The sequence below is a fragment of the Herpailurus yagouaroundi genome, unplaced genomic scaffold (genome assembly GCF_014898765.1).
Source record: "Herpailurus yagouaroundi ecotype Mexico unplaced genomic scaffold, PumYag 187, whole genome shotgun sequence".
In the NCBI taxonomy this organism is placed as follows: Eukaryota; Metazoa; Chordata; class Mammalia; order Carnivora; family Felidae; genus Herpailurus; species Herpailurus yagouaroundi.
In genome coordinates, this window is record NW_024412418.1 from 6,102,513 (window position 1) to 6,116,393 (window position 13,881).

General features: G+C 48.2%; 1 long non-coding RNA gene across 2 annotated transcripts in view; it reads right to left on the reverse strand.

Moving 5' to 3' along the window:
* Nucleotides 1–3,224: 3,224 nt before the first annotated feature.
* The window catches only part of LOC121043428 (uncharacterized), a 53,088-nt gene continuing 42,431 nt past the window's right edge, over nucleotides 3,225–13,881 (reverse strand). For both annotated transcript variants that reach the window (XR_005796832.1, XR_005796831.1), the window contains one exon: nucleotides 3,225–3,513. This is a non-coding gene — a long non-coding RNA (uncharacterized LOC121043428). The remainder of the gene's footprint in view (nucleotides 3,514–13,881) is intronic.

Consider the following 13,881-nt stretch of genomic DNA (forward strand, 5'->3'; position numbering starts at 1 on the left):
CAAGTGGCCACAGCACAGCCCTGCAGTCTCTAAAGGAGAGAATGTGGAATACACGGTGCCTCACCAGGAGCTTTGGACCTGTGACCAAGGCTGGTAAAAATCTCACAGGAGCCCACGCTCCAGAAGCAAGCAGACCTCATTCCCTCTCATTCCCTCCTTCCCTGCCCCAGGCCACTTTAGGTTCCTGGGTCTCCCACGGGTGCTGTGGGCCCCTGGTCCTGCTGGGTCTCTTCCACATCAAAGATTCCCCGCTGGGACACTCCAGTGACCCACTGTGGAACCAGACTCTGCAACGGGGAGAATCTGAGGTCAGCCCCCTCCGTCCAGGGGAGGAAAATGTGGGGACCAGACGCCCTCTCCCAGCAGCCCAGGGAAGGAATGCACACAAGCGGTTCCCTTGTCCAGAGACAGGAGCCGTATGCCCAGCCCTAGGAACGGAAGGAGAAGGGGGGACTGGCCCCTTCAGCTGGAATTTCTGTTCATGCTTCTTTCCAGGAAAAAAAAAAAAAATTCTGGAGCAATTTTGGCTTCCCTCTCTCACAAGTTAGGACAGTTGACTGGTTCCCAGGGTGAAGTTATTTGGACTTCGGCCCCCCTTCTCATAGAGCTCTTTCCCCAAAGGCTCTGCCACATGGCCCCGTTTTACAGGCGCTGCTTTCTCGGGCTTCAGTCTGGGCCACCCCGTCTCTCGGACTCCCACCCCCTGACTGTATTTTTATCACCCTCCCCTCAACCCCACATGCTCTGTTCTGCCTTTTCCCTCCGCCCCATCAGGCTCTGCTGTGGTTTTTGATGATTTCCCCTTTGTTTAATCATTCTGCTGAAATAGGACCCAAAATAGAAAACAAGGCAGTGCTGACTTGGATGGGAAATAGACCCACTAGAACAACTTCAAGTAACAACAATGTGCTAATCGCCATTCCTAACATTGCCGGCTCCCTCGTTTGTGGACAGAGTGTCGTCTTACAAACCAGGGCAGTGCTTTTACTCTGTGGACAACACGTGTGTGCTGAAGGCCTACTACGGACAAGGCTGTAGTGTGCCAGGATCAGGGTGGGGAGGGGCAACAGAACTGGGCCCGGGTGTCAAGGTTTCTGCCCCAAAGGACCCTGTAGGGAATAAAGACAATGAGTGACCTGCCCTGAAGTCTTTAAAGCAGGCTATAAGGGAGGTGGGGGGCTCCATGGCTGGGACTTGAAGGATGGGAAGGATTTAAGGGGCAAGAACAGTAAGGAATTGCCTGCCTTGCTGATGGACAGGATGCAGGAGAGTGTGGGTCAGGGCAGAGAGTGGGAGAGAAGCACCCATTCAGCACAGCAGCCAGATTAGCCAGGGCTGGTGCCGGATGGCCAGCTCAAAGTGTTCAATATCATCCTCGAACGAAGGAAAGATCGCCAGCTTCCGTGCCCAGGATCCCCATCAACATTTGCTACCCGTTAATACTTCCTTCACTTCAGTGCTCCCAGCTCCGGGAGCATCCAAATCAGAAGGCTGATGGGGGTGAGCCTGAAGAACCATCTGGATCCTCCCAGCCGAGCGGCCGCCACCACAAGACTCCATTTCTGCAGACTGTGGGCCGCTTGGACTGGATGAGAACTCTAGCTCAGGTGGCCTGAGTTACAAAGGCTGAGGCCTCTCCAGATCTGGCCTCCACTGCTGCTCTGTGGGCTGACCTCTTCAGACGGCGCAAAGGGTAACCCTCCCGTGGAGCCACTAGGTGAAGACAATTTTCTCTTTTGCAAAAACAGAATAGAGAGAGAGAAAACAAGAAAACGTCTCCAAACCTCTCCGCCCTACGAGAGTAATCCCTACTACTCAGGCAACCAGCCAAACGATGGGGAAAGTCTGAAAGAGCTGTACAAACCACACAAATTCGAAGTCTGAGGCTTAATTTTTAATCTCGCCTGGTACCATCCCCCCAAGTACAGCTCAGTGATCCAAGAGAGGCTGTTCCTAGTCCCCATTTAAGTGGTGCCCTCCACACACACCCCATCACAGCACTTGAGGTATTTTTTTTAATGTTTATTTATTTATTTTTGAGAGAGAGAGAGCATGGGTAGGGAACAGGCAGGGAGAGAGGAAGACAGAGAATCCCATGCAGGTTTCGCGCTGTCAGCACAGAGCCTGATGCGTGGCTCGAACCCACGAACCGTGAGATCATGAGCTGAGCCGAAGTCAGATGCTCAACCAACTGAGCCACCCAGGTAGATGCCTCATTTGGGCTTCTTGTTGATTGATCATAGGTCTCCTCCCTCAGCCCCTAACCAGACTGTCTCCCCAGAAGAGCAGGGACTGTCATGGCACTGGAGTATCCCGAGTGTTTTGCAAGAGTGTTAGCACAAAGTGGGCACTCAATAAATACTTGTGGAGGGGCGCCTGGGTGGCGCAGTCGGTTAAGCGTCCGACTTCAGCCAGGTCACGATCTCGCGGTCCGGGAGTTCGAGCCCCGCGTCGGGCTCTGGGCTGATGGCTCAGAGCCTGGAGCCTGTTTCCGATTCTGTGTCTCCCTCTCTCTCTGCCCCTCCCCCGTTCATGCTCTGTCTCTCTCTGTCCCAAAAAAATAAATAAACGTTAAAAAATAAATAAATAAATACTTGTGGAAATTCACAGAAGGTTGAATGGTGGTATCCATTCCACTCCATTAGATCTGGAAATGCACATGCCCTTGACTCTGACCGAAAAAGAAATTGGGAGGGCGAATCTGACTTCCATTTTCCCCAACGGTACCAAGGGAAACTCTGAACCACACTGGTCAAAATCGCTTATTACACCCTGTTTGTAATAACAAAAGCCTGGAGGAGCCTAAACGTCCACGTGGTTAAATAAATTACAACACAGTTACACAATGAAGATACTATGCATACTTAGAAAAGAACAAGGAAGCTCTTTGTGAACTGAGGCAGAAAGATTTCCTGGATATAATCTTTAGTGAAAAAAGCAAAGTACAGGACAGTGTTAAAGTGTGTGATCAGTGGGGAGGGGGAAAAAAAAAAAAACAGGGTGGGAGGGTGTGTTCATATGTGCTCATTTATGCAAACAGTATTTCTACCGGGGTGCAAAAAAAAAACAAAACAAAACAAAACCCCACGAATTGTAATGTCTACCCTCAGGGGCAGGGGAGCCGAGAAGATTTTTCACCATAAACATTCTTGTAACTTTGGAGTTTTGAACCATAAGAATGTATTACCTGTTCTGAAATAAAATCAACTGAATACACAACTATGTTCATTTATTTAAAATATATATTGATTGGATAATTTGATGTATATAGTTTTGAGTTTCCCTCGGTGGCTTTCAGGAAACATAAGCCAGTATCCCCTCCCATTCCACCTAAGTCTGCCCTCGCCCATCCTCTCCCCGCCCCTCCCCTCCTCTAAAATAAGGCCACATTCCTGAAGGTGGGGCCCCGGAAGGAGGCTGTGTCACTTGCTTGCTGTAGGCGTGCGGTGTGCGGAGGACAGGTAAACAGCAGCTTGTGGTGGCAACGCGAACCCCCTCCATGCCAGTGTGTTGCTGTAAACAATGAAAGAATGTCATCATTCATCATGTTTACCTTCCAGGGAGTTTTTCAAAAACAACTTTCCTGCTTCCTTAAGCTACTAGATAAAAAAATAAATAAATAAAGTTGGCTCTGCTCTGAGTCAAGTGGCTTAGCTGGAAACCACGGAGTCTGGGGGTAAATCTGGGGGTAAGGAGCAGCGGCAGCTTCTTGGGCGAGTGGCGTATCCTGGTTGCTGAGAGTCCTGTCTGGAATCAGTATCATTCTTGAGCTTGGAAAAAGGGTCTTTGGAAGCCACAGTGTCCACAAACAGCAGGCCAGCCCGGAGAATCCAAACTCATCTCCTCACTAGACTCTGAAGGCAGCAAGCAGGGTCCGGCTCATGGGTGTGCAACTCTCACTTAGGAGGGTCCTGGCATGGGGCCCCTGGGGGGCTCAGTCAGTCAAGCACCTTGGCTCAGGTCTTGATCTCAGGGTCATGAGTTCAAGCCCTGCACTGGGCTCTGTGCTGAATGCGAAGCCTACTTTAGGAAAAAAAAAAAAAAAAGGCGGGGGTAGGGGGACTTCCTTGCACTTGGTTTAATGCTCTGTTGTCACAATCTCAACATTCTTAATGAATTTTTTAAAAGCCCATATTTGCATTTTGCACTAGGCCCTACAAAATACATAGTCCTGTGGGAAGTATCACAAAAATCCTTGTCATCTCAAGTGTCGTGGTTTATTGTTTGTTATGAAAAAGGTGTTCTCCTTCACCAGTGTACCTGACTTCATCAGAAGAACCTTTTCTGAAAATCATTTCAGGAGAGCTTTAGGGCCCAGACACGGGTCCCCATGGATATGTGGGAAGGCAAGGGCATGCATGCTCAAGGCCAAGGGACAGGGGCAGGGCAGCCCGCTCCCTACCAGTCTGGGAAGACCCCGGCACCGCCAGCATTTCTCGCCATTCCTGGCTCACACAAGGTGCCGAGAGCTACCGGTTCACAGGATGGCACCTTTGAGGAAAATCCAAAGAAGTCACAGGGACAGGCCTCTAACGTTTTGCATTTGTTCTTTGATTCAAGAAATAGGGGCGCCTGGGTGGCCCAGTCGGTTAAGCCTCCGACTTCGGCTCAGGTCATGATCTCACAGTTCGTGAGTTCGAGCCCCGTGTCAGGCTCTGTGCTGACAGCTCAGAGCCTGGAGCCTGCTTCCAATTCCGTGTCTCCCTCTCTCTCTCTGCCCCTCTCCCACTAGCTCTCTCTCTCAAAAATAAAACAAAAACATTTAAAAATTAAAAAAAAAAAAAAGTACTGATTGAGTACATACATGCGGGGCATACAACAGGAAGGTACTTTCCCTGCTGTCCTGAGCGTACAGTGTCGCGGGGCTAAGCCAATACGCAGCTAAATGACCACAGTGATAAATAGGAATTGCAATACGCGCTGTGAAGGAAACAAATGGAGGCAGAGAGAGAGAAGGAAACTGGTGGGTGGTGGGGATTACTTGGGTAGAGTCATTAGGGGAGGCTTCCAGTGGCCTGAACTTACCACCCGATGGGGCACTCGTGGGCAGAATAGCAAGTATAAGTCCTCTGCAAGTCTCAGACGTGCCTTGTGGAAGGGCTGGTGCCCACTGAATGTGAGCGTTAGCCTTCACTCAGGAGCACTGAGTCCCTCAAGCATGCCAGCCTGGGAGGCAAGAGCCCTGGGTCGGTGGGCCTGTCATCTGCACCACACTCGAAGGTTTACAAAGCACTTTCACATGCATCTTCTCAACCTCAACAACCTTTGAGACCAAGTGTGGATTGTCTCCACTTGGATTAACTCCACTTTCTATAGGGAGGTTCAGAGGGGCTACTCTAACTCGCCTGGGTCACACAGGAATCAAGTCTCTCTGAGGAGCGCCTGGGTGGCTCAGTCAGTTAAGGATCTGACTTCGGCTCAGGTCATGATCTCAGGGTTGGTAAGTTCCAGCCCCACATGGGGCTGTGTGCTGTCAGCGCAGAGCCTGGTTCAGATCCTGTCTCCCTCTCTCTGCCCCTCTTCCGGTCACGTGTGCATGCTCCCTTGCTCTCAAAAATAAATAAATATAATTAAAAAAAAAAAAAAAAGGTCTATCTGATGCCAAGTCTATCTGAGGCTTTTTCCAGTAAGCCAGGTCATTCTGTGTCAGGTACCTCCCATGTTTAGAAAAAGCTGCCTTCATTTCTGAGATATCATGTGAAAGGCACTGGGAGGGCCCCACTGCCTGTGACACTGCCCTGCACCACAACCCTAATTAGAACTGCAAGGGCCCACTGAGATCCTCGCGAGTCTCCTCATCTTGTAGCTGAAGAAAACACAGACTCACAGAGGGAAGGAAGTTCACGGCAGAAAAGAACTACAACCCAAATCTCCAGCCCAGATCTTTCCACTTCACTCAAGACCCCCTGGGTTTGGCCCTCTTTCATCTACAGAGAGGTCAGCCCTTGTGCTAGGAGAACTTTGTGGGAAATAAGCATAACCAGAACTAAAATGTAAAAGGTTGCTTAGCAACTAGAAAGGTGGGCATGTGTGTTTTTGCCACCTGGCCTCCACTTTACCCTTTTTTTCTGATGTTCCTCATCCCCAGGCTTCCTCTAGAGGGACCACTCACATCCACAGGGTCTGCACCCCAGTGGAATTATTTCCAGGAGTTCATTTCACTTCCTGATTTAGGAGTCGGCATGTGCCTCAGGTTTGGCCAATCAGAGCATCACATTTTCCTGGCCACGGTGATTGGCTCAGGAATAGACATGTGACCTCAGCTCAGCCATTCTCCCTTCGTCCCCCCAGAATCCTCTATGTTGAGAGTGGGGCAGGAGTAGATGTGGCTGGGATCTATTAATTCCTGCTGGTGTTTTTCAGCCCAAGTCTTTAGCCTGCTAGACAATTCGTCCTAACTGAAGGCCCTTCTGCAGCCCTTTTGAAATGGTAGTTAGGCAATCAAGTGATAACATTGTTTCCCTTACTTCCTGACAAGACTCTTTTCACCGAGAGGTATACTTAACTTGGAAAATGAGACTCGATGCAAGAAAATTCAGCGGACACAAAGTTTTTGCATGAGTCCTTTAAGTCAGTGATTCTCTGTGAGGTCCCTAGATCAGCAGCACCAGCAGCCCCTGGGAACTTAAAAATGCAAATTCTCAGGCCCCACACCAGACCTGAGGTATTAGAAACTCTGGGGGAAAGGCCAGCAGCTTGGGTTTTTCAGAAACTCTCCAGGTGATTCTTATGCCCACTAGAGCTTGAGAACTTCTGCTTTAAACCACTAAGCCGCCTGTCTGGCTCAGTCGTTGGAGCTTGACTCTTGATCTTGGGGTTGTGAGTTTGAGCCCCACATTGGGTGTAGAGATTACTTAAAAAAATAAAATCTAAAAAGAAATCAAAACACTAAGTTCAGTCCTATATGAATTTACATAAAACATTCAAGTGTGAACTATGTGTCAGGTTTTCTTTAAATAAGTTCTACACCCATTGTGAGGCTTGAACTCACCACCCTGAAATCAAGTCACATGCTCTACCGACTCAGCCAGCCAGGCACCCCTCAATTTTTTTAATTGTTAGAAAAACTTCAAATAGGGGCACCTGGGTGGCTCAGTCAGTTGAGCCTCCAACATCGCCTCAGGTCATAATCTCACAGCTCATGGGTTCCAGACCCACATCAGGTTCTGGGCTGACAGCTCAGAGCCTGGAACCTGCTTCAGATTCTGTGTCTCCCTCTCTCTCTGCCCCTCCCCTGTTCATGCTCTGTCTCTCTGTGTCTCAAAAATAAAATAAACACGGGGCGCCTGGGTGGCGCAGTCGGTTAGGCGTCCGACTTCAGCCAGGTCACGATCTCGCGGTCCGGGAGTTCGAGCCCCGTGTCGGGCTCTGGGCTGATGGCTCAGAGCCTGGAGCCTGTTTCCGATTCTGTGTCTCCCTCTCTCTCTGCCCCTCCCCCGTTCATGCTCTGTCTCTCTCTGTCCCAAAAATAAATAAACGTTGAAAAAAAATTTTTTTTAAATAATAAATAAATAAATAAACGTTAAAAATTTTTCATAAAAAAATAACAATAAATAAACGTTTAAAAAATAAATAGATAAATAAAAATTCAAATATGAAAGGGAAAAGATGCCTAAAACTTACGTGTCACTCCAGAACAAATTTTACAAGATTATTTTCTGTTCATCTAATGACCTGACAACAAGGTTCAGCCTCAGACCTACATTCTCGCTCGGCTACCTGCTGGCTGTGTGAATTCTGGCAAGTTACATCACTTTAGGCCTCAGTTTCCTTATGTAAAACACCTGCAATAATAACACCTCCTTCACAGGTCAAGTGACATGAAATGGAGATCGTGTAAAACTGCTTGCACATAAGATCTCAGTACATTTCAGCTCATTATTATGTATATGGGATTAAGGCTACCAGTTACTCATTTAGAAGCACTGACTCCCTTGTACCATCCCAGGCTGGCTGAGAACACGTGTACTGTTTGTCTAGCCTGAGATCACACCAAGTGGAATCCGAAAGCCTACGTCGGAGGCTTAGCACTGCCAGTATCTTACCACGTGGCACTCAGTGAGCCAACTTTCATCCCAGAACCTCAGTTTCCTCAAGTGTTAAACAACCGGATGTGACTAGCTGAGCTCTAAGGTCCTTAGACCTGGCACTCTAAAATCCTATGCCTTAAGTTTTGAAAAGAATTTTTCTAATCGGCTGTGGGAGGCACAGGCGTCGGTGCCAAAGCGCGTCCAAGAGCAGCTCTTTCTTAGGACGCACGGAAAGAGAACAAAGCTGTACAGGGGGGCACGAGAGGCAAGCAAGCCTTCCCACGGAGCAAATGTCCCCATAGATTTACCCACCTGTCTCAGGGACCACCCCATCCCCAGACCGTACCGCCATGGAACCCATTTCCTCATTCAGCCAGGAGAAACGCTCTCCCTCTCTCCGGGTCCTGCCAGTTGCTTCATCACCTGGCTTGCGTTGAGTACTCAGCAACTCTGGCCAAGGGCCCTCCCCGAACAGAAAACACTGCAGCCGCTACCCCCTTGAACCTGCCAATAAGAACAAGAAGTTCAGTCACTGCTGGGTTTTAAGCCAGGTTCCAGCGCATCCGGTAAGAGCGCTGCTCTGCTTCAGCCAAACCAGCGTGGCATCACGTGACCTTTTTCCTCTTCGTCTTTTTATTTATCTACGCTTTCCATGGTGTTTCTCTCTACACTGTAGGTTTATTATTTCTGTTTTATCCTCAAAGCAGTCGTCTTCGGAGACCCTCACCAAGCACAGTGAGTCTTCTTTGGCGGCAAGAGCACAGTGTTCCGGGAGGGTGGCGGCCCCGGGTCACGGGCATCCTGGGCAAGTCACTTAGCATCCCAGGCTCTGCTCGTCACTGTCGTAAAGTAAGGGGAGGTTGGAGCAGCACATAATCTAGAATACTTCCCAAATCTGCTAACCGCCATTCAAGGGGTGGTGGGAGGCACAAATGCTATGCAGATAGTCCTACCCCCTCTGCAACCCCCTCTGCAACCCCCTCTGCAACCACTGCCTGGTCTCGGCCAGCTGTTCATGGATGTGAGTAAATAGGGAAGAAAATGTGAACTGACTGATGCAAATCCACCAACAGTACAACCCTGATATCCTGCTAAGGGATGGGAGGGGTGTCAGCAAGTGGGGAGGTCTTGAAAGGCTCACATACTTCCCCAGACCCCCAAACGCATAAACGACAGACTGGGAAGATAGGTGGCCTCTGGAGTCACCCATCTCGTCCATATTTCAGATAAGGAAACCGAGGCCCAAACTGGGGGAGTGAGTCCTCGAGGCCAAACAGAGAGTGGGTGACCCCAGGTCAATGCTCAGCCAACAACAGCCCCCTACTCTGCTCTTATGTCATGAAAGTTAGTGGGCCCAGGGGAATCTTGTTACCAAGACGGTAGATCAGATGGACCCTTCAGCCCTGCTAACTGAGATGCCCATCAAAGCTGAAAATCACCCTCTGGCACCGCTATCCCCTCAGTAGGAACAGGAGGTGGTTCTGACCCTGGCTGCATTTTTCCCAGGCTAACTCAGACAAAGGGCCTGCCTGGCCTTCCCATGTTATCTCTTGATCTTAATCAGCTACAGTCCATTTTCTGTCATGTTTTATCCACAAAAGCCTCCTTGGCTTCCCAATAGGAGAGCCAGGCCAAGGTCCCAGAGTTAGTATAAAGGCCAGGCTGAGACTGGTTTGATGAGAGAAAATACAAAGGATGTGCAGGGTCTGCAGCCTACAGTAACTTCAGAAATCCACACCTGTGCACACAAAGACAGCTCGGGGCAGCAGAAAGGGCGGGCAGACGGGCTCCGGTTCAAGTTCCAGGTACTTCCCAGCTGCGTGACTTTGGATAAGATGTTCAGCCTTCTGAGCGTCACTTTCCTCATGTATAAAATAGGGGTGTTATCACTTTCTTCGCATGGTCGCTGGCTTGTGCAGGGAGCATCATTAGCTCTGGGCCTGGAAGATGGAACTCTGGGGCCCGTGCTCTCCCGACGCTCCACACCGGAGTAGTGCCAGTAAACAATCAGAAGTTTGGCCTGACTTGGAGGTGGCCATGGGGTGAGACGGGCACAGCCCATGCCTTGGGTTTGAGGATAGCTCTGTCGCTCATCAGCCATGGCCAATTGCTCCTCTTCCCTAAGATTCACTTTTCTAATCTCTAAGTGGAAAGCTTTTCCTGCACCTGAGATTCTGGTGATGAAAATTCTTCATAAACAGTAAAGTATGCCAGCGTTATCTCTTCTCATTAGCACAGCCTGGTATGTGGCCACATCCTCCTGAGACCTTGGACAAGTCATTCAACCTTTCTGGGTGTATCGGTCAAGGTCCCCGCAGGAAACAGATGGCACCGTCCAAACTGGGCGATTTGACTCCAGCGTCAGAATGCAGCTACTTACAAAGACATGTGCGCAAGATGTGCTCTCATGTGCGCTCATTTTTAAAAATTTTATTTATTTTTGAGAGAGAGCACGCACCGAGAGGGGCAGGGGCAGAGAGAGACAAAGGATCTGAAACGGGCTGTGGGCTGGCAGCAGAGAGCTCGACGCGGGGCTCGAACTCACAAACTGTGAAATCGTGACCTGAGCCAAAGTCAGAGTCTTAACCAACTGAGCCACTCAGGTGCCCCTTTATTTTTCTCTTCTAACCAGAGTGAACCAGGTGCCTGTCCCAAATGCTAAACAGATGCCCTTCTGCTTTCATTCATTGGAAGAAATAGAATGCAATATAGACGTCTCTTTAAGCCTTATCTTTAGAAATAATAAATTGCATACAAGTGAACACCCTGGAGCAATCTATTTTTTTCCAGCACCTTCTAGCTGACAGTCAATGTGGCTCCCAGGGGAGATATCAAAGAGCTGAGTAATCTTGAAGAGACAATAGTTCCCAAATCCCCTTTTTTCACTCCATCCCATTCCAGATGGGTGACATAAATCAAGTGCCTATAAAAGAAAAGATAAGAGAGAGCTTCCCAGGTGATCTGGGACAATAGTTAAAACCATGGGCTCTAGAATCACTAAAGGCCAGGATTCAAGTTCTTGCTCTGTCCCTTAACTAAGCTCTGTCTTCGTGACCTCAGACAAATGACCTAAGCTTCAATTTCCTTATCTGTCAAATGAGCTTAATAATAATGCCTTATCTACCTCCTAGGGTTATCTCAAGACTTGAATGAAATAGTACAAACACTTAGCACATAGTAAACATTCAGAAGAAATGGTAGTGCAGGGGAAATGGGGAGCTGTTGATAGATCTAAGACACTAGATCCCTAACAGTGGCTCTCCCCTGGCCATGGGACTTGAGCAATGCGTCTTCTATGGCCCTCATCACTTTCCCTTGCGTTAGCCATCCATATCACCCTCCTGCTCTAGAGATACCACTCACAATGCTTGTCATACCCACAGCCTTTTGCTGAGAAGCACCCCCTTCTCCCCACTATTATGGATCAGGAGTAGTTTTTTTAGAATTTTTTTTAATGTTTATTTCTGAGAGAGAGAGAGAGAGAGAGAGAGTATGAGCGGGGGAAGGACAGAGAGAGAAAGAGAGGGAGGGAGACCTAGAATCTGAAGCAGGCTCCAGGCTCCAAGCCGTCAGCGCAGAGCCCAGCACAGGGCTGGAACTCACGAACTGCAAGATCATGACCTGAGCCAAAGTCGGACGCTCAACCGACTGAGCCACCCAGGCGCCCCATATAAATCAGGAGTAGCTTTTAGCTCTTCGAGCAAATCATCATAATAAAAGACTGTGTATTAGTTATTCCACCATTCTAAAATACAGGGCAGAGAAAGGCCATCCCAATCCTGTAATGCAGATGGTACCAGAATCTGGAAGACTGCCTTAACCATAAAATCTACATGAAGCTGAAAACCTACCACCAAGCTGTGACAACGCAAAAATGCAAATAGTATCTGTTTAAGGGCAGGCTGCAAACAGAAAGCATACTCAGAAAAGAAAAGAAAAAAAAAAAAAAAAAAAAGGACAGGAGAGAGATAGGAAAGAGATTGAAACCTATTTACCTTGTATTTACTTATTTTTGCATACTTTTACGTATTTTACTGTTTATTTCATTATCTTAAATTTATTAGAAACTGGCAAGGGGGTTTCCTATGACATCATGAGGTGAGGACCAGAACCCCAGAAAGAAGCTCTATTCTTCCCCTTTTTACAATCGAGGAAACTGTAGCTCAGAGAGGGTGAGTGATTGACTCAGAGTCACACAGCCAGTTAGAAAAAAAGTACAAACTCTCAAAAAATGGATGTGTATGTTTTATGCTATCCCCTTCAAAAGTACTAGTTTGCTAGTACTGTGTATAAACAGCTCCTGAAGTTTGCTAACAGTACAGATTGTGAGTCAACACCACAAGCTACTTCTCAATGTCGTAAAGTGTCATCATCGTTCTCCATTTGCATTGTGGGATGGTGCCTGAAGAAAATTTTTTATTTAACCTGTTGTCTAATCTTTTACACCCATCTTTTATGGTGATAAACTACTGGCCTAAAGGAGCAAGCCAAGAAAAAAAAAAAGGGGGGGTGGGCAACTGGGTGGTGCAGTCGGTTGAGCGTCCGACTTCGCCTCAGGTCACGATCTCACAGTTGGTGAGTTCGAGCCCCGCGTCAGACTCTGTGCAGATGGCTCAGAGCCTGGAGCCTGCTTCGGGTTCTGTCTCCCTCTCTCTCTGCCCTTCCCTGCTTGCGTTCTGTCTCTCTCTCAAAAATAAAAAAACATTTAAAAATTAAAAAAAAAAAAAAAAAAAAAGGAGCCAGCCAAGAACTTGAGGCAGGGGCTCCTCCGGGCTTGACTTGTGCATAGGCACCCTCCTTCCTTCGTTCACGCAGCTTTAGTGACAAATCTTCATCTACAATCTTGACTCCGTGCTTTTATTTCCCCCCACTCTCCTCTTGCCAGCCCCACTGCATTAGCTCCATTCGGGTCTTCAGATTATCATAGTGAGCTCCCCATCATCCCCCCCATGTGCAGCCTCTCTGTTCCCATCTATTTTGCACCCATTACTGATTATTTACCCACAACGCCACTCATAGCACAGTACTTAAATACTCCCAATAGCTTCTGATTGCCTATGGAAAGGCTATAGAAAGTCTCTTATTCCCCATCCAAGACCTTCCGTGATCTCTTTCTAATCTGCTTTTCCAATATGAACATCCTTGCTCCAGTGCTCCCAGCAAATTGTATTTTTCACTAATGCCTCAACTCCCCATATTTTCCCTGAAATGATGCATCCAGGGCCCAGTTGCTCTCTCTCTCTCTCTCTCTCTCTCTCTCTCTCTCTCTTCCCCTCCCCTCCCAGCTGTACTTCCTCAGAGAGGGTTCTGTACTTAAAAGTCTCTCCCCCTGTGCCTATAAGATAACTGACAGTGGCTTCTAAGGCCACATACTTCCATGTTCAAATTCAGCAGAGAAGAGGCACATCTGCTTCCTGGTAGATCTCACTGTCCCTGGCTTGCTTGACTTTTGTCACACACCATCCTTGAATCAATGCTTGTGGCTGGGGGATGGGATGGGTTCACTGGAGGAACTCCCTGAATTTCCAGTCATGAGGTTTGGGTGAGACTGACCCTCATCTTCAAGTTCAGGTATGAGCCCTAATTGACCTAGGGTAATAGACGCTCTGCAGGCCTTTTCTTTCATGAAGCTTTTCCTTTACTCCCCTAGCTAGAAGGCAAATTCTTTCTCATTTGAACTTGGAAAGCTTTTCATCAGCACTTCCTTTGTTGCCATTACCACCGTCTACCTTGCATTAAAGATCGCTGTCTTATCTCTGCATCCTGAACATAGATCATTATGCACATCACATCCACAATCTCTGGTGAGAAATGGCTCGGTCCACAGTCCTTGGCTAAGCAGCCACCTCTG